This window comes from Vombatus ursinus, unplaced genomic scaffold (genome assembly GCF_900497805.2).
Source record: "Vombatus ursinus unplaced genomic scaffold, bare-nosed wombat genome assembly UNPS02014786.1, whole genome shotgun sequence".
NCBI lineage: Eukaryota > Metazoa > Chordata > Mammalia > Diprotodontia > Vombatidae > Vombatus > Vombatus ursinus.
In genome coordinates, this window is record NW_020954564.1 from 45056534 (window position 1) to 45081966 (window position 25433).

The 25433-nt window shown below is 38.5% G+C and overlaps 1 protein-coding gene across 3 annotated transcripts in view; it reads right to left on the reverse strand.

The window, feature by feature from the left end:
* The window catches only part of LOC114047032 (spermatid perinuclear RNA-binding protein), a 136988-nt gene extending 111798 nt beyond the window's left edge, over positions 1-25190 (reverse strand). For all 3 annotated transcript variants that reach the window (XM_027867693.1, XM_027867692.1, XM_027867694.1), the window contains exon 1: positions 25116-25190. The gene's annotated coding sequence lies outside the window, so the exon portion shown is untranslated. The remainder of the gene's footprint in view (positions 1-25115) is intronic.
* Between the last annotated feature and the right edge of the window lie 243 nt (positions 25191-25433).

A 25433-nucleotide genomic window follows, 5' to 3' on the forward strand; every position in this document is an offset into this window, starting at 1 on the left:
CCTGTTTCAATAAATACAGATAATCATTTTTAAAAATACTTCAATTCTAGTGCCAACCACTATGCTAAGTAATGAGGATCTTTAAAATATCAGCAAAATAGTCCCTGCCCTGAAGAAACTTAGATTCATATGGAGAAAAACAAGCCATAAATGGGGGCTGCAACTGGAAAGACGGGAAGAGATGATGTAGCAGGACAGTGTGGATACAGCTGAAAAAGCTCATTCATCAGAACTGGGAGAGACAGGGGCAGAGTCTAAGGTTCCTGTGAGAGAGAAATGAGGAAATGCCAGCCCAAAACAGCGTGTTCTACAATTCTCACTGAGGCCTACTCCCTGTCCAGGAGAGGGGGTCTTTCCACTACATTACTGTCAGTCAGTTACAAATCCCTTATTAGAGAAAAGGTTAAGTTCTTGATGGTTTCATACTGAATCCTGGCTTGTCTGAAGTTCTCTTAACCTCTAAAGAAATCTAAAATGAATCTTTCTTTTCCTTTAGCATTGGACTAATCAGAAGAAGCAGAGATAGGCCTCGAGACTAATGTTTTACACCTAGCTCAAGGTGTATCTATATCAAAATCAAGCTAGTGAACTAGGTTTTTTAACCAACAAATTAGATACATATTGCTTCAGATATTTTAAAGAATGCATTAAATGTAAACACATCATAAACTATTAAATATCCTAAAAAAGCTATAGAAATGTGTGTACTATTTTGGGGAAAATGCTTTTTTTTTTCCCTAGAGTAAATTTGAACCAAACCTCCAGGCTGTTTTCAAGTTATAAAATATAAAAATGACCTAATGTATATGGTTCTAAAAAGATGGGAACTGGCACCAATACAAAGATTGAGCTTTAAAGGACCAAAAACATTTAAAGTTCTATAATTCTAACAGAAGTCTACCCACCAATTCTGTTTAGTGATCTTTCTCTTACATTTTTTCTTGCTCAGTTCTTAGCCTTGTAGAATCACATGATGGAACTGGAAGGAACCATAAAGATCTGGTCCAATCTAAGTCTCTCAAATGAGGAAACTGAGGTCCACGAGGGGAAATCGAAGTCATCAAGTTCTAAACTCCTTTAAAAATATAAAAAACTAGAGATAACAATAACTAAAATTTCTATAGCATTTTAAGGTTTTTACAAAGCACTTAGTATACATTATCTCATTTGTTCCTTATAACAACTCTGTGAAGGGAGAACTACAGGTATTTTATCTCCATTTTAGGATAAGGAAAGTGAGACTTAGATTAATCATTTGCTCTTTGTTACAGGAAGGAAGTAAGCAACACAAGAATTTCAATCTGGATACTATAACACAAAATCTAGTATTCTTTCCACTACACCATGGCTGCCTGACACAGGGTTGAATTAAGAGATAACTGATGAGTGAACAATTTTTTAATTGCACAGCTAAAAGGACCTCAGATCACAGAGAGTGACAAAGACCATCATAGCAGGACAAAGTCTCAGGATAGTAAATGGTGGGGCATAAAGCACAGCTAAAAGGGACCTTATAGTCATCTATTCCTTCCTTCCCTGTACAAAGAAGGAAAAAGAGGCCTTACTCAACTAAGGTCACATAGCTAGGAAGCAGTAGAGAAAGAAGCAGAGAGGGAGGCTCCAAGAGTATGAACCTGAATTCCTTTTGGTGTAAAAGAATAAACAATATAGATATATATCCAAGATCAAACTATGTGTACTCAGATGAACGAACAGACACTATTTTCAAGTTCCATTAATATATTAAGAAATGTCTGAACTGCAACTCCATTTGGTAAACTTTATATACATAAGTTAAGTTGTACTTAGACCAAAGACACAGAGTTCTCAAAGGCTTTATAAAAGTAAAAAGTTTTCTAGATCAATTACCTAGATTCTGAATCTGTACATCAGAACCTAGCTATTAATAGAAACTTATTTAGATCAAAAGATGCTATGAAATCCAAAGATCCACCTTTTCAGAAACAACTTCTGAATTTAGACCTTTTATCTTGATACTAATAATGAAAAGCAGTTAGTTGAAACCCAGTGAGTAGGTCAAAGATCTACATAATATGCCCAGGTTTGTCAAATTTCTGATCATGTGTTTTAAAAATACATGACCATCATGAAAATGGGAAAAGAAGTCATACGTACAAAAATATTTACAGCAGCTCTTTCAGTGGTGGCAAAGAATTGGAAATTGAGGGAAAGCCAATCAATTGGGGAATGGCTGATCAAGTTGTGGTACATGAACGTAATAGAATAGTACTGTCTTATAAGAAATGATGAGCAGGCAGACTTCAAAAAAACCTGGAAAGACCTGTATGGACTGATGCTGAGCGAAGTGAGCAGACTCAGGAGAACTTTTATAGACTTTACCCTTCTCAGCAATGCAAGGCTCTAAGACATCTCCAAAAGTCTCATAATGGAAAATGCTATCCATATCCAGAAAAAGAACTATGGAGTTTGAATGCAGATCAAAACATACTATTTGCTTTTTTTTTCTTCTGTGTTGTTTTGTTTCCTCTTTCTTGTGGTTCTAATTCTTCCTTACAACATGACTAATGTGAAAATATGTTTAATAGGAATTTATACATAGAGCCTAGATTGCACATGTCTTGTGGAGGAAGGGGCAGAGAGGAGAGAAAAATTTAAAACTCAAAAGTGTATGGAAATGATTGTTTAAAACTAAAAATAAATTAATAAAAAAATACATGATCATTCTATATCTGCTATATCCAGATTCCTCTCTCTGCCAATGGCACCACCAGTTCTTTTTGTTTTCATCTAAGACAAAAATCTTTGTGTAATTTGAAGACAGAAGAAACTGGGTTTGAATCTCAGCTCTACTTACTACTTGTTACTACTTGTATGACACTAGACAGGTCACTAAAACCCTCTGGACTACATAGTTTCTTCATCTGTAAAATGAAGGGGTTAAAGTAAACAATCTCTAGAATCACAGAAATTTAGCACTGGTGATTGCAGAGGTCATCTACAATCCAACCTACACCTAAACAGGAACCCCTCAATAGTAGCAGAAAGATAAGTACATTAATACATTGTTGGTGGCGCTGTGAACTGGTTCAACCATTCAGGAGATCAATTTGTAATTATGATAAGACAATAACTAAAATCTACATACCCTTTGACCCAAGAATCTCACTGCTAAGCATATACTCCAAAAAGGTCTGAGATAGAAAAAAGTTTTATCTATACCAAAATATTTATAGCACCTCTAGCTGTAGTAGCAAAGAATTGGAAACAAAGTAAATGTCCATCGACTGGGAATAGCTAAACAAGCTGTTACATGAATGTAAAGAAGTATTACTGCACTGTAAGAAACAATGAATAAGAAGAATTCAGAAAGTCATGGGAAGATTTATACAAACTGGGGCAAAGAAAAGCAAGCAGAATCAGAAAAACAATACACCTAATAATAACAATGTAATGAAAAGAACAATAATAATGAAAGTTGAACTCTACAATTATAAAGACAAAGCATGACCCAAAAAAAGAGATGAGAATATACACTTCCCTTGTTTCTTTATAGAGGTGGGGTACTGTTGAGGAGATATATTGATTAGTTTTGCTGAACTGCCTTTTTCCCATTTATTTTAATATTCTTTGTTACAAGAAATAGCTCTCTGGGTAGGAGAGGAGGGTTATATTGTATTCATAAGTGAAAGTGATGTTAAAATAAAATCTAAAACAAGGCATCATCCTTGACAAGTGGTCCATCAAACTTTAGTACAACTACTGGGAAACACACAATTTTTGAGACAATTATTTTGGATAGACATAATTGTTAAAATTTTTTCTTTAAACTGAGATAAAATCGGCATCATTACAACCTCCATCCATTACTCCTAGTTATGCCCTGAGACCAAGCAAAGTCAGATTCCTTCCAGGTCTAATGTATTATGTTCAATCCTTAACTAGGTACCCAGGGAACTCTACAATGTGCTATCATTTCCAGCTTCAAGTACCTAAGCCAATCAAGTGATAGTTTCTGATTTTTATGCCCCTTCAAACTTACTCTCATCATGAAAAGTACTTCTCTCTCCCTCTCTTTCTCCTTCCCTCCCTCCTCTCCCCTCCAGACTTCACCATATTTAAAAATGTTTCAATGACAATCCTTTTTTGGGGGGGGGGGGGAGTAGGTACAACACTACTTTCTAATCCGTTTCCCCCAACCCAGTTTCTCATTTAAAAAAAAAAACTGGTGGGAAAAACTTGTAAAATAAAAAAATCAGCGTAAGAAAGTAAAATCAATCCACAGAGTAACAATGTCCAAAAATGTGTAACTGCACCTTGAGTACATCACTTGTTCTTACAAGGAGGTAGGTAACATGTTTTAAAAAGGTCCCCTGGAGCTATGGTTCATCAGTGTTTTCAGAGTTCTTAAGTCTTTTAAATCTGTTTTCCTTAAACTATCAGCATAATTGACCATTATCAATAACAAAACCAAAAGAAATCATACGATTATCTCAACAGATGCAGAAAAAGTTTTTGACAAAATACAGCACCTATTCCTATTAAAAACACTAGAGAGCATAGGAATAAATGGAGCTTTCCTTTAAATGATAAGTACTATCTATCAAAAACCATCAGTAAGTAAAATCTGTAATGGGGATAAGCTAGAAGCCCTCCCAATAAGATCAGGAGTGAAACAAAGATGCCCATCATCATCACTATTAAACTGTACTAGAAATGTTAGCTTTAGCAATAAGAGAAGAAAAAGAAATCGAAGGAATTAAAATAGGCAATGAGGAAACAAAACTATCACTCTCTGTAAATGATACGATGTATACTTAGAGAAGCCTAAAGAACCAACTAAAAAACTACTTGAAATAATTAACTTTAGCAAAGTTGCAGGATATAAAATAAATCCACATAAATCATTGGCATTTCCACATATTACCAACAAAGCTCAGCAGCAAGAGATCGCGAAATTCCATTTAAAATAACTGCAGACAACATAAAATATTTGGCAGTCTACTTGCCAAGACAAAACCAAGAACTATATGAACACAACTACAAAATACTTTTCACACAAATAAAGTCAAATCTAAAAATTTAGAAAAATATCACTTGCTCATGGGTAGGCCGAGCTAATATAATAAAAATGACAATTCTAAGTTAATTTACTTATTCAGTGCCATACCAATCAAATTACTAAAAAATCATCTTACAGAGCTGGAAAAAATAACAAAATTTATCTGGAAGAACAAAAGGACAAGAATATCAAGGGAATTAATAAAAAAAAATGCAAAGGAAGGTGGCCTAGCCGTACTAGATTTAAAACTATACTATACAGCCATAATCATCAAAATTATCTGGTACTGGCTAAGAAATAGAGTGCTGGCTCAGTGGAATAAATTAGGCACGCAAGACACAATAGTCAATAAGTATAGAAATCACTATACTGTCTGATAAACCCAAAGACTCCAGCTTCTGGGATAAGAACTCACTATCTGACAAAAACTGCCGGGAAACTGGAAAATAGTATGGCAGAAACTAGGCATAGACCAACATCTCACACCATATACCAAGAAAAGTTCCAAATGGGTACATGATTTTGACATAAAGGGTGATACCATAAGCAAATTAGAAGAGCAAGGAATAGTTCACCTGTCAGATTTATAGAGAACAGAAAAAGTTATGATCAAACAAGAGATGGAGAACATACAAAATGGGTAATTTTGATTACAATAAAAGCTTTTGCACAAATAAAGCAAACGCAACCAAGATTGGAAGGACAGCAGAAAGCTGGAAAACAATTTTTATAGCCACAGTTTCTGATAAAGGTCTCATTTCTCAAATATATAGCGAATTCAGTCAAATTTATAAGAATACAAGTCATTCCATAATTGAGAAATGGTCAAAGGATATGAACAGGCAGTTTCCAAAGGAAGAAATTAAAGTTATCGATAGTCATATGAAAAAATGCTCTAAATTACTATTGATTAGAGAAATGCTAATTAAAACAACTCTGAGGTACCACCTCACACCTATAAGATTGACTAATATGACAGAAAAGAAAAAGGACAAATGTTGGAGATGTGGGATAATTGGGACACTAATGCATTGAGTGGTGAACTGATCCAACCATTCTGGAGAGCAATTTGGAACTATACCCAAAGAGCTAAAACTGTGCATACCCTCTGATTCAGCAATACCACTATTACTAGGTCTGTATTCCAAAGAGATCACAAAAAAGGGGAAAAAGATCCACACGTATAAAAATGTTTCTAGCAGTTCTTTTTGTGGTGGCAAAAAATTGGAAATTGAGGGAATGAACATCAATTGGGGAATGGCTGAACAAGTTGTGGTACAAGAATGTAGTGGAATACTATTGTGCTATAAGAAATAATAAGCAAGATGCTTTCCAAAAAAACAAAAACAAAAAAGAGGCAGTTAGGTGGCGCAGTGGATAGAGCACCAGCCCTGAAGTCAGGAGGACCTGAGTTCAAATCCAACCTCAAATACTTGACACTTACTGTGTGACGCTGGGCAAGTCACTTAACCCCATTACCTAGCCCAAAAAAAGAAACCAAAACAAAACAAAAAACACAAAACCAAAAGCAAGATGCTTTCAAAAAAACCCAGAAACGGATGTTGAGTGAAGTGAGCAGAACCAGAACACTGTACATAGTAACAGCAAAACTGTGTGATGATCATCTATGACAGACTTAGCTCTTCTCAACAATACAACGATCGAAGACAATTCCAAAAGACTCATGACAGAAAATGCTATCCACACACAGAGAAAGAAAGTCTGAACGCAAATGGAAGCATACTATTTTTTACTTTTTGGGGGCTTGGGGGGGTTTTTTTGATGTGGCTTTTCCCTTTTGTTATGTTTCTTCTTTTATAACATGACTAATGTGGAAATATGTTTAGATGATTGCACATGTATAGCAATATCAGACTGCTTGCTGTCTTGTGGATGAGGGATGGGAGGGAGAAAAAATATGGAACTCAAAATCTTAAAAAAAAATGAATGTTAAAAACTATCTTTACATGTAATTGGGAAAAAATAAAATACTATTTTAAAAAAAATTTGTTTTCCTTTACATTGTTGCTGTCCTTTAATTGTTCTCTGGTTCTACTCAATTCACTCTGCTTCAATTCACACTCCTTCTATCCAGGAATCTCTGAAATTGCTTCTTTCATAATTTGTTGTGGTGCAATAATAAACCATTACATATATAATTTATTCAGCTATTCACCAATTTTTTGCATTTCCCCCTTAAAATATGGTGGGGTTTTTTTTTAATTTCTTTCACACACCCCTTTTAATACCTGCTTCTACATCATGAAATTTCATCTGAAACTATTCCCTCCCCATTATTATCCTACCTCTTAACCTTTTCTCCCATCCTCACTTCTTTTCCTATTGAGCTTGATGTTTTTTTACATCAGGCTATGTATTGTCAACTCTCATCTATTTCAGAAAAAGTGAGGTTCATCAGATTAACACTCCTCCCTACTCCTGACTTCATGTTTGTATACTTTTCTCATTCATTCAAATTATGAGAGAGAGCAAATTTCACCTCCTTCCTTTCTATATTAGTATATTCTTTTCATCCTCCCTTCAAAACCCTCAGAATAGAACTAATCCCTTCCTTGTCCTCTTTTTCTTACTTAACTCTCCTCAATACCCTTTAAAAAACACTGTTCTAAAGAGACACTTATTTCCTTTCCCGCTATTAGAATATTAGCTTCTCAAGGACAGGAGCTGTCTTGTTGTTTATATTTGTAACCCCAGACCTAATTATTACACTGCCTGGTACATAGTAAATGGCCAATAATAGACTGCTAACTTTACTACATTACACAGGCCTTTCTAATTGCTCAAATACATTTACCTTCCAAGGTTTCTTTATATTCTCCGGTTAATATTTCAAAGTTCCAATTCAGCTCTGGTCTTTTCATCAAAAATGTTTCAAAGTACTCTATTCCAGAAGCAAAACCAAGATGGCAGAGTCCCAAGAAGTAATACAGCAAAGGTCCCATCCCCTACACTCCAAATGCCTCCAAACAAATCTAGAAAACGCACCAGACCAAATCCAGATCAAGAAAGCCAATAAAAACCGCAGTCACTTCTCCAGCTCAAGTCGACATTGGAAGAGAGAGGTCTGATGACACTGTGGGTGAGGTCTGGCGAGGAGCACTGGTAAGCAGGCAGCATTCCAATGCAGGAAAGGCTTTGCACCATGGAAATAAGAGGTCCTAGATCCAACATAGAGATGTCTAAGTGTGTGTAGAGTGCAGGAACAAGTGACAACTAGTAGCTCTGTCACTCATTATCCAGTTTCAGGTCACAGATGCAGGGCAGACTGAGAAGGGGACCCCTGTGTAGTGGTGGCATTCCAGGGTGAAAAGCAATCTCAAGCCCTACACTGTGTACCAAACAAGGAGCAGGTTCAGAAGCAAACCCAAGGAGCAGAGCTGGGTCTCAGTTCCAGCTTCCCAGACCAAAGGCAAGTCTTTTGTTCTGTCATTCTGGAAAAGCAGAACTTTAGAAATGGCTAAGTCCTACTGAAACTCCCAATCAGAAAAACCCACAGTATTGCTCCTACCCAAATCCAGGTCAGGAACCTGCAGAGCTCAGATCACAGGGGAAGCAATCAGGTTTGGCCTTGGATCAGATCATTTGGGGAAAACTGAAAGCTTCCAAGCCCCCAGCCTGGCCTACCCCTGCAATCCTGGAATACACAACATTCAGTATCAGCAGTAACAGACATTACCTACATAAGGGAGCAGAGCCTGGCCCTAATATTAATTCTAAAATCAGGGATTAAACTGGGAAGAATAAGTAAACAGAAAAAAAGAATATCAACATAAAAAGCTATTATGGTGACAGAGATGCTCAAGACACAAGCCCAGAAGAAGAGAATAACTCCAAAACATCTACGAACAAAGCCTCAAAGAAATATAGCATAGACACAAAAATAAGTAGAATTCTAGGAACAGATGCAAGGTTTTTGTTTTTTGTTTAATAAATGAGTAAAATGTTTTTATAAAAGAAACAAAGTGCTAGAGTAAAAAACTGAAAAAGAAATTAGTTATGGAAAAAAAATTAGAAAGGGTTAAGTGACAGTTTAGCACAAGAGATATAAAATCTTGCCCAAGTAACAAACTCCCTGAAAATTAGTATGGATCAACTAGAAGCTAACAACTCCATGAGATAATAAGAAATATTAAAATGAAGTCAAAAGACTGAAGGGGAAAAAAAAAGACCCAAGAAGATATTTAAGAATTACTGAACTACCTAAAAGACTTGACTAAAGGAGGGGAAGGGAAAGCCTAAACATCAGATTTCAAGAAGTCATAAAAGAAAACTTCCCAGATCTCTTAAAACTAGAGCCAAATAGAAATATAAAAGGATTACTAGCCACTTCTTGAAACACCAAAAGGAAAACTGTCAGGAACACTGTGGTCAACATCCAGAGTTTTCATGTCACAGAAAAATACTGAAAGTAGCCATAAAGAAAGAATTCAAGTACCAATAAATAGTAAGGATCACACAAAGCTTATCAGCCACAAACAGAAGCACAGATCTTGGAATACAACATTCTAGAATGCAAAGGATAAACAGACTTACAACAAGAATAATTTATTCAGCAAAAATTAATACAATCCTAGAAGGGGAAAATTGAACCTTTAATGAAATCAAGGACTTCCAAACATTACTAATGAAAAAACCTGAGCTGCATAGAAACTTTGAAGTGTAAACACAAAAATCAAGAAAAACATAAGGTAAAAATGAGTGATCATAAGAGACTAAACAAAGATAAACTATCTATATTGTAATAAAGAAAAATGATGTATATGTCCTGTTCTCCTCCCCCCTCTCCCAAACCCTATCATTCATAAGGGGTCATAAAGGGAGTCTAATTCAAAAGAGGGCGCTAGAGTAGTTCTGTTATGTCTTGATAATACCAAAAGAAGAAGGGAAAAGCAATATCCTAGTGAGGAAAAGGGAAAAGAAGATTGGGGAAAATTATCTCACATAATGAGGGTGTACAAGTATAAGTCTATACAAACAAGGAGAAAGGAATGGGAGAACAGGTGACACTTGAACCTCACGTTCATCTGGTCAAAGGAAGAAAGAATATACACACACAAACACAGAGTTGGATACAGAAATATATTTCATTAAACAAGGAAAAGGAAGAAGGGGATATAAGAGGAAGGATAGATTAAGAGAAGAATTAGTCTTAAGCAAAATAAACTAAGCATATATAAAAATATAGCAGTTCTTTCCTACCATGGCAAAGAAATGGAAACTGGGTGTGTCTGGGGGTGGGTGGGTGGGTGGGTGTGTGTGTGGGTGTGGGTGTGTGTGTGGGTGGGTGTGTGTGTGTGTGTGTGTGTGTGTGTGTGTGTGTGGTGGGGGAATTATTTGGCAAATGGCTGAACAAGTTATGGTATATAAATATGATGGAATAATACTGTGTTACAAAAAATTATGAAGGGAACAGTTTCAGAGAAAACATGAACTGATGTAGAAGAAACAGAACGAAGAGAACAACTTATACAATGAAAACAATAATATAACTATAATTGAAACTGAAAAGACCTATTAATTCTGATCAGTATAATGACCAACTATAATTCCCGAGGACTTCCTGAGAGAGGTTAAGGAATCTCAGAATGCAGAATAAGACAAAATGGGGGAAAGGGGGCATGGCCAATGCAAAAATGTGTTTTGCTTGACTATAAATGTTTGTAAGGGCAGGGAAGGGGAGGAGGGGGACATTCCATGATTAAGAGAGGGAGGAATGGAGGAAGAAAGGAAGGAAGGGGAGGAAGGGAAGAAAAGAGAGGAAGGAAAGAAAGGTGAAGGGAGAAGAGAGGGAAAGGGAGAGAAAAGAGAAGGATAGGAGGGAGGGGAAGGGGAAGAGGGAAGACAAGGAAGGTAAGGAGGGGAGGGAGAGTCCTCTTCCATTAAAGATCCGTTTTTCCCCCTGGAGGACTATAATGCAAAATAAGTTTTTCATCTGAAAGATTTTGCTTTTGCCTTTTGAAATAACGTATTTCAAGATCTCCTCTCACTTACTGTAGCTTCCAGGTCTTGTGTAGTACTGATTATGGCTCTTTGGTACTTGAAGTCCTACCTTCTGGATTCTTGCAGTGTTTTTCCTGTGACATGGAAGCTCAAGATTTTAGTTATACCATTTCTCAGACTTTTTCTTTTCAGGTTCCTTTTAGTAGGTCAGTGGTATCAAATTCAAGTACAAATGAAGGACACTAATCCATACATAAGGATCCCTATGGGCCACATATTGACTTAGTTCTTAAAACACAATATTATCTATGTTTTATTGTATTTTTATCTATTATGCCAAATATTTCCCAATTATATTTAATCTGGTTCAGACAGCACTTGAGAGTATTATGGGCCACATGTGACCTATGGACTATGTTTGATACCTCTGCAGTAAGTTAATCCGTGGATTCTATCTTCACTTTGCCTTCTAGTTCTAACAGATGTGAACACTTTTCGTTTAAGATTTCTTAACATAAGATATTCAAATTTTTTTACAATCTTAAGTTTTCAGTAACTCCAATTCTTAGAGTATTTCTTTCTGATCTGTTTTCTAGATCAAATATTTCTGCTACCATATCTCTTCCACTATTTTTTTTTTCAAACTTTTAACATTCTTTTCACTGATTTGTTTGGTCTAGTCTAGTTTTTCATGGATTCTGTTACTTGGGTAAGAACTGTCCTTTCTATTTATTCTATTTTCAATTCTCTTCTCCAGAGTTTGTTTGTTTTAATCTCTGGCTTTATTTTTTCTTTGTATTCATGCAATACTTGTGGAAAATACACTTTTTTTCCTTTGAGTTCCTGCTTACAAGTCACAAGGGAGTTACCCTCTCCTTGTATTGGGGCATCTATAGATCTGCAATAACTTTTTTTTTTTTAACTGGTTGGTGTCTTCTTTAGTTTATTCATTTCTCCATCACTAGTTCCCTGGCTCACCTGGGTTCTTACTCTGACCTCTACCTCCTAGTGTGAGGGTCCACCTTCTTGTATCTTTGAGAGTAGGAGCATTGGATCTTCATGGATCAATGGCACCTCAGAAAAAAGTTTTGGAAACTAAGAAGCCCTGGATGTCTGGGCTGTTCCAATCTGAATGTTACCACACCTGCACTGATTCCTGTTGTTCCCTCCCCACCCTGGAGCCTTCTGACCTTCCTGAACTCCCTGGAACAGGAGAGTCCTCCTGTCATACTGCCTCCTAACAGAGAACCTTGCAGGATACATGTATCTCTGGTCTAGTGGAAGGCTACAGACTTGAATGACAGCACTGGCACTAGTTCTACTGTCTGCTCCCTTTCTTTTTGCACATGGGCTTCTGGATGACTTTCTGTGAAGTTTTGAGATAGAAGTTATCTCCATGTCTTTGCTCACACTGTCCCTATGCCAGGAATGTTTTCTCTCCTTCTCTTTACCTACTGAATTCACTACTAATCTAAAAGTCCAACTCACACAAGACCTTCTCTATAAAGCCTTCAGTGATCTCTAAAATTAGTAATGACTCCCAGACATGTATTGTACCTATGTGATGCACTTTTGCACATGGGTACAAATCTATGATTTCACCAGTGTAGGGAACTCCTAGTGAGAAAGTTACCTATACCAATGCAAAGCAGCAACTATTCTACAACTTACAATCTTAGAGAATTGCCCGGGGTACTGAAGGATTAAGTGACTTGTCCATGAATCCGGGTCTTTATAACTCCCAGGCCAGTTCTGTATTCGTTACATGATACCGCTTCATCACCCCTCACTCCCACCCCCATCCCCAGCACTTTAAGGCACAAGGCAACATGGCACACTAGAAAGAAAACTGGATAGGCTGGGTTTACATGACGACCAATACCTATTACCTGCATAAGCACTGATAATCATTTAACTTCTTAACTTTCCTATCTGTAAGATGTAAATAATATCTATAGTATCAACAACAGAACCATAAAGATTAAACGAGATAAGACAAATCTTAAAGCATTATTAAAATGTTAGGTATCATCCAACACAATAAAAGGACTATATATATATACCTTACATAAACTTTATAACTCTCCCAGTGCTTAGCACAAAGGACTTAATAAATATTTGTTGAATGTAACAGGGAGATAAATAACCTATGGTACATGGTATAAACTAAAGATTTATTGTAACCCAAGCTGCAGAAAAGTTGTTTATACATGTTTGCAGGGGGGCCAGTTACCCTCTCTGGTCCATTCTGCTTTCCCTGGAACACCTCAACTTTTGGAAAAGTTTAAAAGAACACTATTCTGTCTGGCCTGTCCCTGGGCTCACTTCTGTTCTTGAACTTGTTTATGATAATGATGATTTACATTTCTATAGCATGTTATGCTTTACAAAGCACTTTCCTCACAAAAAAATATGAAGCAAGTAGTACAAAGCTTTATTACCCACACTCTCTAGATGAGGAAACATTTTCAACCATTACAAGGGCATGGAGTATGACTTCATCTGGGTCCTTATCACTGATCAACATTGTTCTACCATCTCGAGCACTGTATTTCATCTGATGAGAGACTCCTTCATTGAGAATTTGTACCCTTGATTCCCCACAACCATTCCTTCTAATTTTCAATCTCTCCATAAATACTGGTTTATTTCCTGCTGCCTACAAACCACCCAGGTATCTTTCATACATAAAAACATTTTGCTTGGCGCTTTTATCTCCTCAAATTATCATCCTAAATCTCCTTTTTCAAAGCCAAATTCCTAGAAAAAGCTATCCTCTCTCCTTGCTTCCATTTATTCTCTTTCTTCTAAACTACATGCAATCTACTGTTAGATCTTATTACTTGAATGAAATAGCTCTCTTCAAATTTACCATGGATCTTTTTAACTGGCATATCCCACTACCTTTTCTCAACATTCATCCTTCTTGACGTCTCTACAGCATTTGACAATTTGACTACCCTTATCCTCCAAGATACACTCTCCTATAGGAAACTCTCTTCTCTCTAGGTTTTCATGATACTGCTGTCTTTATTCTTCTGCCTGTGTGCCTACTCCTTTTCAGTCTCCTTTGCTTGATACTGTAGCCCCTAACTCTGAGTGTATCCCAAGACTGTATCCTGGGCTTTCTTCTCTGTTAAGAACCAGGGATTCTTACTTGTCACGTAGAGGTTGGGTGTGTCTGACGGACTCCCTTTTGCCAATTTAGTGAAGCCTATGGCCCCTTTCTCTGAATAAGGTTTTTTAAATAAAATGCATAGGATTGCAAAGCAAACATTTAAATACATTTATTAAAATATTTTTAAAAAACACATTCATGACTGATGCAAAGTAAGCAGAACCAGAACAATTCATACAATAAAAATAACAGAACTCTGACTTTCTGTGAAGTTTTGGGATAGAAGTCATCTCCATGTCTTTGCTCATACTGTCCCTGTGCCAGGAATGTTTTCTCTCCTTTTCTTTACCTATTGAATTCACTACTAATCTAAAAGTCCAACTCATACAAGACCTTCTCCATAAAGCCTTCAGTGACCTCTAAAATTAGTAATGACTCCCAGACATGTATTGTACCTATGTGATGCACTTTTGCACATGGGTACAAATCTATGATTTCACCAGTGTAGGGAACTCCTAGTGAGAAAGCTACCTATACCAATGCAAAGCAGCAACTATTCTACAACTCTGTAAGACATAGGAACTCCGATCAACATAATGACCAATTATAATCCCAAAGGATTCATATTATCCATACAGAGAGCTGATGGATTGGAGTCCAGCTGAAACATATTATCCATACAGAGAGCTGATGGATTGGAGTCCAGAATGAAGCATATTTTCGGGGGGGGGGGACAACGTGGGAATGTGACTGGCATGGCAATACATACAGGCTCTGTTTTTCTTGCCTTCTCAAGTGGTGGAAGATGGGAAGCAGGGAGGGAGAATTCAGAATTGAAAAAAACTTTTTGAAAAGTTCACAGACCCAGAGCCACTAGGTGACACAGTGTTAAGCACCAGCCCTGGGATCAAGAGGACCAGAGTTCAAATCCAGACACTTAAGTGACCCTGGGCAAGTCATTTAACCCCAATTGCCTCCAAAAAAAATTAAATAAATAAAATAAAGTTCACAGACCCTAGGTTAAGAAATTTTGCTTCGTTTTCTTTCTTAGTGACCTCATCAATTCTCAGGAGTTCAATTATCATCTCTACACAGATGACTATTAAATCTCTATATTCGTCCCTAATCTTTCCCCTAAGCTCCAGGCCTACATCACCAACTGTCTATTGAACATTTCCAAGCAGATGTTCCACAGGCATTTCAAACTTAGCATGTCTAAAACAGAATTCATCTTCTCCCCCTCCTCCCAGCCCCAAACTTGCCATTTCTCTTGTGGGAACTACCGTCTTTCTAGTCACCTAGCTTCACAATCCTACCATAGTCAACTCTTTTCTTTCTCTAATCCTCCATGTCTAGGTGCCAAATCTCATCTAATTCTATCTTCACGATTCATCTCACCTATCCCCTTCTCTCAGCTCATACTACCCTCATCCACTCTTGGCCTCCCTATTTCCAGGCTCTCCCCTCTCCAATCCCTCCTCCACAAAGCTGCCAAAGTGATTTATTAAAAACACAGATCTGACTATAATCACTCCCTTTCTCAATAAACTCTAGTACCTCCCTACTACCTCAGGATGAAATACAAACTTCTTTGTTTGGCATTTAAAGCCCTTCACAACCTGGCTCCAACTTACTTTTCATTTTCCAAGACCATATAGTTACTCCCCTTCCTGCATTCTATCATGTAGTCCAACCAATCTGATATACTTACTGTTCCTTCCTCATAATATTATATCTCCCATCACTATCTGATCATGTATGTGACTGTGGCCTCTTTATAGTCCCCTATGCCTGCAACATACTCCCTCCTTGCCTCTACTTCTTGGAATCCTAAATTCCTTCAAAGTTCACCTCAAATATCACTTCTTATGTGGTTTTCCTGATGCCCCAAGTTGCTAATGTCTTGCCCCTAAAAATTACCTCATATTTATTCTGTACATAGTTTGAAGATACTTATATTTGTAAATGTTTGTTCTGAAAAGTAAGCTCCTTGGAAACAGGAGCTATTCGATTTTTGTCTTTACATCCCCAATACCTAGCATAGTGTGCTTCATACACAGTAAGAGTTTAGTAAATGCTTGCTGAATGACTGTAAAGCTATCCCATAGTAACTGCCTCAACTGCCATTCTCATAATTCAGTTAATCAACTCCCACCTCCTGAAAAAGAGAAGCGAAGTACCTACACAAAGCAGGTGCTTAATACTTTTTAAATGATTAAGTGAATTGTCCCAAGTCACACAGCTGGTAGAACAGAAGAGCTGGTACTTAAATAAAGAAGCCTACAACTGCAAATCAGGTATTCTTTCCTTTGAACAATCAGCAACTTGGCACAACACTTCAGATAAGTTTTCTCTGAAAGGTTGCTAACACCTGTTCCTTGTATCTCAGTTTCTCCATATGTAAAAAAGTAAAGGAGCATATCATTTATCTCATAAGGATGTCATAAACAATATGTAACAGATCTGTAAACTCTGAACTTATGGATTAAAAAACATCATAAACAAAAAGCTAATACTGGAATTCAGAAGCCAGCATTGTATCTATTTCCCACAAAAAATAACTGGGGGGTGGGGAGGAAGGAAGGCAATTGGGGTGAAGTGACTTGCCCACGGTCACACAGTTAGTAAGTGTCTGAGGTCAAATTTGAACTCAGGTCCTCCTGACTCCAGGGCCAGTGCTCTAACCACTGGGCCACCTAGCTTCCCCTCACAAAAAAATTTATTAAGGGTCTATCTGATACCATGCATGATGCTAGAGAATAAAAAAAGGAAAACCTCTATGGTTGCTGTTGTTATGGAATTTAGCACAACTCTCTTATTCATTCAACCACTACTGAAGTGTCTATTTTATATCAAAAACTGTGGTAGGTCCTGGAGGAGATAAAAAGATAATGCGTAGTCTTTGCCTTCACGAAGTTTATAATCCCACAGAAGATACAACATAAAAAAGGCACAAACATACCACGGAGGGGAAAAACAGTAGTGCAGATAATAAAGTAAATGTGTTAAGGGTACAAAGTACTACAAAGGTTAAAGGAAAGCAACCTCTTTAGGGAAGAATGGGAAAGGTAAGAAATCAAAGAAGGCTTGGTGGAGAAGATGATGCTTGAGCTAGGCCTTGAAGAACGGACAAAATTTCAATAAATCAGAGATGGATGAGAAGCACACCAGGCATGGGAAAGAGTGTTAACAAAGTTGAAGCAGAACAGCCTAGGAGAAGGAATTGAAAGTCATCTAGTTTTGACATCAAGGTTATGGTAGATAAAAGTGGAAAGACATTGATTGCAGTAGACAAAATAAGGAAGGCCTTGAATATCATTTTAAGGAGTTTGGACTTTATCATAAAGACAATAGAAAATCATTGAATGGTTCTCTGGACAAAAATGTCAGGATCAGAGGTATGCATAATATCACATTTCTACATAGGTTTTTAAGATATACAAAGTTTCCTCCCAGCTATCCTATAAATTAGTACAAGTTATCCCTATTTTATAGATAACTAAGACTCAAAGTTAAATGACTTTCAAGGTCATACAGCTAGTAAGCATGAAAGGTTAATGTCGAGCACAAAAACAGAGCTATCACAACAGAATAATAAGGCCAAGAAAGTGGAAATGACTTGCATATGGTCATATAACAAATGAATGGGAGGGACACAAACTGAACTAAGGCCTTCTGATTCCAAAATGCTATGCTCTTTCCATATACCACACAACCTCATTAAGTTGTAATATAGCTTATCATGTAACCAGGAAGAAAAAAGATTTATGCATAATGTTTGGTGAGCTCCAGGTTCATTTGTAACTAAACAGAAAAGTGAAAGAAGCACCTGTATTCCCCCTTTCACGAAGTACTTCCTCTCATTCCTTTTTAATTTAATAAATCCAAGAATAGTCATTTCCAACAAGGGTTATAGCAACTCAAAATAAAATAACATTAGCAATACAAGTGATAGTCTTTGTACTCACATCAAATACCAATAGAAACGAGCAATGCTCCTATACTTTACAGAGTAAATATTTATTGACTGCCTACTATGTGCAAAAACTGTGTCCCTACATGGCTCATAGCTGATAGAAGGGCGTGAGAGGAAAGGGAGTTACAGAATATTAGTAATTTCCCACATATCCCATTTCAATATCTGTTCTATGAGAAAACTGTATTTATTATCATTTATAAAATCATAAATTTAACAGCTGGAAGGGGACTCAGAGGTCATCTAATCCTGCGTCATTTTACACAGGAAGAACCAGGCAGAAGACATTTATTCTAATTCTGACATTCCATAATTAGGTATGTGACCTTGGGCCAGTCACTTCAAGTCTCTAGACCTCAGTTTCTCCTTATTTAAAATGAAAAGGGTCAGACTAGATGAGGAGTTTGTTAGCCCTGGGGTCCATGAATTTGTTTTGAAACATTGTGATATATGTATTTAAATAACTGGTTTCCTTTATAAGCTTATGTATTTTATTATACACATTTAAAAACATTCTAAGAAGGGGTTCAATGATTTCACCAGACTGTCAGAGAGGTCCATGACAGAAAACAGGTTAAAAAGCTCTGGATTAGATGAACCCTAATCTAATCACTTTAGCTCCAATGTTCAACATTCTATTCTGTGTTCTAAAGTCTCTTACAACTATGACATTCCATGATTCTAGGACACTATGACAGCAGACAGAAAAAAAAATACATAGCAGCTAAACTCCTTCCAAAATTTTATGTATCCCTTCTCCACTGACTTTAGGACAGTGGTTACCTGCACTGAAATGGTTAAATTCATTTCAATAAATAAAAGCTAAGCAGACCAATGGGAGGTTATGAAAAGCCCTGGCACCTGGAATATACTGCAGATGAGCAAAAAAACTGCAGGTGCAGAGCAGTAAAGAGCTACACCTTAGCAGTGACCTAGAAATGCCAAGGGATTTATTACACAACCTGCTGCAGAATTCTCACTTTTCAAATGGAAATGAGCCATGAAGTCACACAATTCAAAAAGGCTGTGATTTTATTATTGAGACAAACAATTGTACCCCATTTGAATTCTACTGAAGATGAATAAACTAATGAATACAATATTTCTGATAGTCGTATTATGTCATGTTAAATGTAACCAGGAAACCAAACACCTGGATCCCTAGACTACCTATCAAACGGGGTTACACTTAAAGAATGCCATCATATAGTAGAAAGAACACCTGACAAGGACACCAGCTACATTTACTTAATTTGCTGTGTGACTTTAAGAAAGGCATTTCATCTCTATGTACCGAGCTTCCTCCATTCCATAAAATGAAGGGGATGGACAAGACAATTTTAGAATTCTCTTCCACTTCTAACATTCTATGTTCTCAAGTCCTTTCAGAATCTAATATTATAGGATTGTATAACCCTGAATGATTCTATAACCTTGAAAGCAAGAAATATTCAAATTAGGTATAGATGAGATAAATTCATCTAGTCAACTCATTATTTAAGTAGAGGGACCTATATTAAAGACTTACAGATCCTCCAATTTCACATCAATATTTGATTTTATCACTATTAATCTGGTCTCATTTCATTCTTTCAATTTTAATTGCCATATAAATTTAACTAACATCTCAATAGTTTCCTAAAATTTGATTAGACTATGAAGTTGTATAATTACCTATTCAGGAATAGCTTTTCTACAGCTGAACAGATTCTGGAAAAAAAAAAAAAACAACCAATCCTCCAATAAAAAAACTATGTGAAAAATAAAAATGAGGTAAAATGCAAAAGACCCCTCAATTGTTCCACCAACTAGTGAACCCTGTCAGTCAGCAGAAAGAGAAATTACAAATGAAGCTCAATGTCACAACCCTCTGGTGAAATAAATTAATGACTAATAAAGCAATTTACTATTTACATTTTACCATGAATGAATGAAGCTCAATGTCACAACCCTCTGGTGAAATAAATTAATGACTAATAAAGCAATTTACTATTTACATTTTGCCATGTCAATCATAACCAGCATTTGGAGGCTTTTCAAAATTAAACCACAACACACACACACACACAATTTTAAAATCATTCCCTCAGAAAGAGTTGTGAACTGTCAATGGGACTAGAAATCATGCAGCAGCATCTCAATAAACAGCAATATGGTACAGGAGAGATAAGCAGTGAACTGGAGAGAACTGAGTTCTCCTCTTGGATCTGTAACTAACTTTTCAGGTGACCTTGGGGAAAATTACTTGATCTCCCAGGGCCTCAGTTCCTTTATCTATAAAAGATGAATTCTGAAATTCCTGCTATCACTAACTTTCTATATTTTGACTTTCTATTGTATAAGGTACTTTCCAGCTCACTCTTTGATTCTAGGAGTATAGAAATTAACTTTTAAAAAAATGAAAAAATGAAAAAGCATTCAAATCAAATGCACTTGCTTTGAGGGAATGTCATTTCTCTTTTCAAGTTATTCAAAAAGACAATGAAAATTCAATTTTGATTACTTACAAAACTTATTGCAAAGGAGCATTATCTTTTTTTATTACCCAGGTGTTTAGCAGCCCAAACTGACTTATGTTAGTTTCTGTAGAAACAACCTTCAGCAATAGCCAGCAAATACATGTCCCTCATAAGTAATTATGACTGAAGAATCCAGACCAGACCAGCACTCAGCAACAGAATACTGCATATATGAGACAGCTATATATCCTATACAGCAAAGAAGACAGCCTCATTTTGCAGAGTAACTACAATTCAAAGAAAGAGAATTTCTCCTTCATCCAATGTACCCACTGCACACTGAACATCCAAATGGCTCAGTACAGAAAGCATTAACTACTTTTTAATTCTGCAGAAAGGGGTGGGTAGATGGGAAAGGACAGAAGGAAATAATGTTTATGACTAGTATTTACTTAGCTCTATTCTTTCAAAGGACTCAAACTTACTTAATATAAACCATCTCAATTCCCTTGAGACAGAGAAGGATCAGGTTTCTGTAGAAGAAAGGAGTATAAAGGGATTAAGTGTCTCATCCAGCAAGTCACTGGAAAAATAGAAACTGGAACCCAGTTATGTAGACTCCCAAGTCTGAAGTATTCAAGAGCTAGTCTGAGTTCAGAGGTTCATAAATTTGGAATATTGTGAAGAATCTAGAAATGACTGTCCTGAGCCTCGTACTTCATAAGATTCTGAAGTATAACAAGGATCCTAAAATTGTACTAGTATCTACACAGTACTAGACCTATTTCCTACGAGTTAAAATAGAAGTGTTGGGGGCAGCTAGGTGGCACAGTGGATAGAGCTCTGGCCTTGGAGTCAAGAGGACCTGAATCCAAATCTGGTCTCAGACACTTGACACTTACAAGTTGTGGAACCCTGGGTAAGTCACTTAACACTGACTGCCTCACCAAAAAAAAAAAAAGAAAGAAAAAAGTGTTGAACAAGTAGACAATTTCTAACATCCCTCACCCAGTTCTAACATTCTATGTTCTAAGGCCATTTTTTTTCCAACTCTAACAATCAGTTTGAGTCCCTTTTGCCCTAGATCACTCAGATGGCCTCACACAAAAAAATGGGAAATGAAAAAGAAAAAATTAGCAATGCTGACAGGAATTTTCAAAGGTTATCCCCATTCTTCTTGTCCAAAACCACTCAAATCACTGTCAAAGACTTAAGGTCAAATATGACTGCCAATCACAGTATTCCATAGGCTTATCACACCTCAATAAAGCTTCCAGTAGGTGTCACAGTACGTATAGCTGAAATCTGTGGCACATCACATCCTCAAAAACTCATCCCCCTTTCAAAGAGAACATGGGATATATGCATTCTCTTAGTTTGCTAGTTCATGATCTGGATTTTTAAAAATCTATTAGGTTAAAGATAGTTTATTCTAATAGAATAATAAATTCAAAATGTGCACATTTACAAATTCAAATTATTTTAAGCTTAGCCTCTATCCACTTAACCTGCCTCTGTTTATAGTTAAAATTCAGTCAAAGGAGAGACTTCGTAAGAATACCCTTAACTAAAAATGTCCACAGACATTTTCTAAATTGTCAAAAGTTGAAACAATTGTGCAGAAAGCTCACAAGTTAGTCTTTTGTTTTAAAACCACACAAGGGACATTTCACTTCATATAAAGTCAGAGAAGCAATACCATTTCTGATGAATATGATCAAAATGTCTAAATAGTCTAAATTTAGGGACACTGAATAGGGCCACCCCTCACTAGTCTACTAGGGAACCCCCTAGTTTACTGAGGCAGTCAAAGCAAGTTTCCTTGATCCTTCCAAATACCAAAGAATGTAACACTAGCCACAGAACACAGAATGGGAATGACACTAAAATGTCTGTTCTCAAACCCCTAACAGTTATTTCCCCATGTGTTTGGCAGGCTAGTGGAACAATGCCTGCAGCAGTCACAGAACCTGCTCTCTTCACCAGCTCTAAAGCTAGCTGCACAGGAAGAAGCCAGACCGGCCCAGCAGGATGTCAGAGAATAGACCCAACGAGGCTCGAAAGGCAAAATAAATTTCTGCAGACCCATTTTCTCCCTGTGAGGCCTCAGAGAGCAGGCCTACAAAACTGGAAGAGCCCAAGTACTCCACCCCAATGACTAGGTCACCAGGATAAAATTCCTATCTTCTACCTAAAAACTAACCCCAATTAACCAGAACACCACAATATTTGCAGAATCTCCACAGACAGCCTCCAGTCACTGTCACATTTGAAGGCCCAGAGCCATAATAGATACTTGAAAACAAAAGAACAAAATGAAAAAGTGCAATAACTTAAATTTTTTTAACTGAACAACACTTTACTGGGCTTTTGTGTCCAAAAAAACAAAAGCAAAACAGTTTTCAGGCAGCCACAATTCATATACACAGTCAAAAGAGTTCTTTACATGCTAAATTAGAAGGACAGCATGATGCAGTGGAAGAGTACTGAATATGGAACTGGGAAGACTTGGGTTACAATCTCAATTCTGCCAATGACTACTTATGAGACCCTGAGCAAGTCACCTTCAAGAGGGGATTGGAATGGAGGCCATATAAGTTCCCTCCAAGTTCTAACATTCTGTGACTCTTATGAAATTTAAGGTTCCCTTTAAGCTTGAGGTCCAGACCTTAAACCTCCAGTTTAAGATGACCTCTAACTGGCTCTAAGTGTATGGCCTATCACCAGGAGACAGTATCTTCCTGTTTTCTGTTGCCCTCCAGCTACACCTTACCTGGAAAGTTTGAACATTCATGTATCCTCCAGTCCAAGATCCTTGGCACTCAAGTTCAGGACTTTTAGCCCTAAGTATCATACACCTAACAGTACAGAGGGTTGCCCCACAATCTCAAAGCCTTCCCCCAACCCTCCCTTCCATGCTTCCTCTAATCTTGCAGTTTTGCACTTAGGTCCAGCTTAAACTCCCGGTTCCAAAACAATCTGACAGCCCCGTGAAGTAGTTCAAGTATTATTTTTCAGAATTTTGCAGGTAAGTACAGAGGTTCAGAAAGCTCAAGTAACCTCAAGTTGTTCACAAGGCTAGTAAGTATCAAAGCTTAAACACAAATCTAACTTAAAGATGACCAGAAGCTGCTTATCATTTACCACCTCCCCATTCAAAGGGTTCTAGAACCATATCCAGTCAAACTCCATTGCCCTAGGAACAATGCTTTTGCATCTTGGGAAATATGCCCTTCAACTTTCCATTATCATGAATAGTAGAATCTTGTCTCCAACATATCAGCTCTATGCTAACCTCTAATCCATAAGCCTAATCAATTTTACACAACCCTAGCACCCTACCATCCTTTCACTTTCTTCTCTAACCAGAAACCCTATTTTTACCTCTAATCACCTAACTTAGGCCCTTTCTGACTTCTTCAAACTCCAACAATCATGCCCTTACATTCTGGTTCTATTCCTAAGCCAAACTCAAGAATTTTGCATCACTTCCATCTCTTCTTCTCTACCTATTCCCCATTACCGTATACCACGCTCTATTAACCCCCCCACACACCCCCTGCCCTACCTACCAGGTAAGTTACAGTCTATCCTCACTATCCCTGCCTTACCCAGAATATGCTTTGCTGTGCTTCACCTTACCAAAAAAATTCCTCCTCCCTACCCCCCCCACCACCCAAGCCTTCCTCCTTGGAATAAGAATCCCAAATCACTTACTACACCCATCATAGTGGGTGCCATCGCCCACCTCTCCCCACTTTAACCCCGTGGGTCCCACAACTCCCTATACTGATCCTTCCTGCCTCTACCGTTCACTATACCCACCCCACTGCCTCCCTCTCCTTATTCTTGACCCCCCAAATACTTTCATCTCATCTTCGGCCTCCACCCTCTCACCCCATCCTCGAGCCCCCCACTCTTCCCCGTCGTCGAACCCCCTCCCTCTATGCTATCCTCGAGCCTCATCTCTCTCCCCCATCTTCTAGGCCCACACTCCCACCCACCCCCGTCCTCGACCCTCCCATCACCCTCTCCCCACCCTCGACCCTCCCACCATCCTCTCCCCACCCTGGAAGCTCCCCACCCTCTCTCCATTTTCGAGCCCCCCCTTCACCCCCTCCCCCCCCCCCCCCCCCCCCCCCCCCACGTCTCCATCCTCGACCAACCAGCCTCTCCCCTTCCCGGATCTGGTCAGGCTGAGCGCGGGCTCTCTCTCCCATACATAACCCATGCTTCATCTTCGTCCTCTTCTCCCTCCCCCTCCAAAGGTGAATGTACCGTCCTGCCCTTGTCGTTCCCGGGACGCGGCGGCCGCGGCGGCGGCGGATACAAAGCCCGCCCATCCTCCCCGCCGGGGCCGGGCCCGGGAGAGGTGGGGGAGGCGCTAGGATCCCTCCCCCGGCTCCAAGCTCCCCGGGGCTCCCCGTGGCCGCGGCTGCTGCTGCTAAGGACACACACAATAAACAATGCGGAGCAGCGCTCGGCCGGCTCCCAACCGCCACAACGGCCGCAGTCAACCGCCTCCAACCGCCGACTGCCCGCCCGCCCCCTGACGCCTACCCCAGCCAGCGCCCACTTCCCGCTGCCGGGCCCAAACGCGGGCTCCCTCTGAGCTCCCCGCACCGCCGCCGCCGCCGCCGCCTCCTCAGCTCCGGCTCCTCGGTCTAGCGGCGGCGGCTCCGGCTCCTGCTGCTGCTGCTGCGGCCGCGGCTGCTCTGGCGGCGAGCGGGGCTTCGACGGCGAGCACGTGACCTCTCTGGGTCCCCTCATTGGTGGGCCCGGGGAAGGGGCGGGCCCCGCCGCCACTGAGGAACGGAAGCCCGCCCCTCGCTCTCGCCTCGCCCCCCCTCCTTTCCTTCTCTGTCTTTCCCCCTTCGG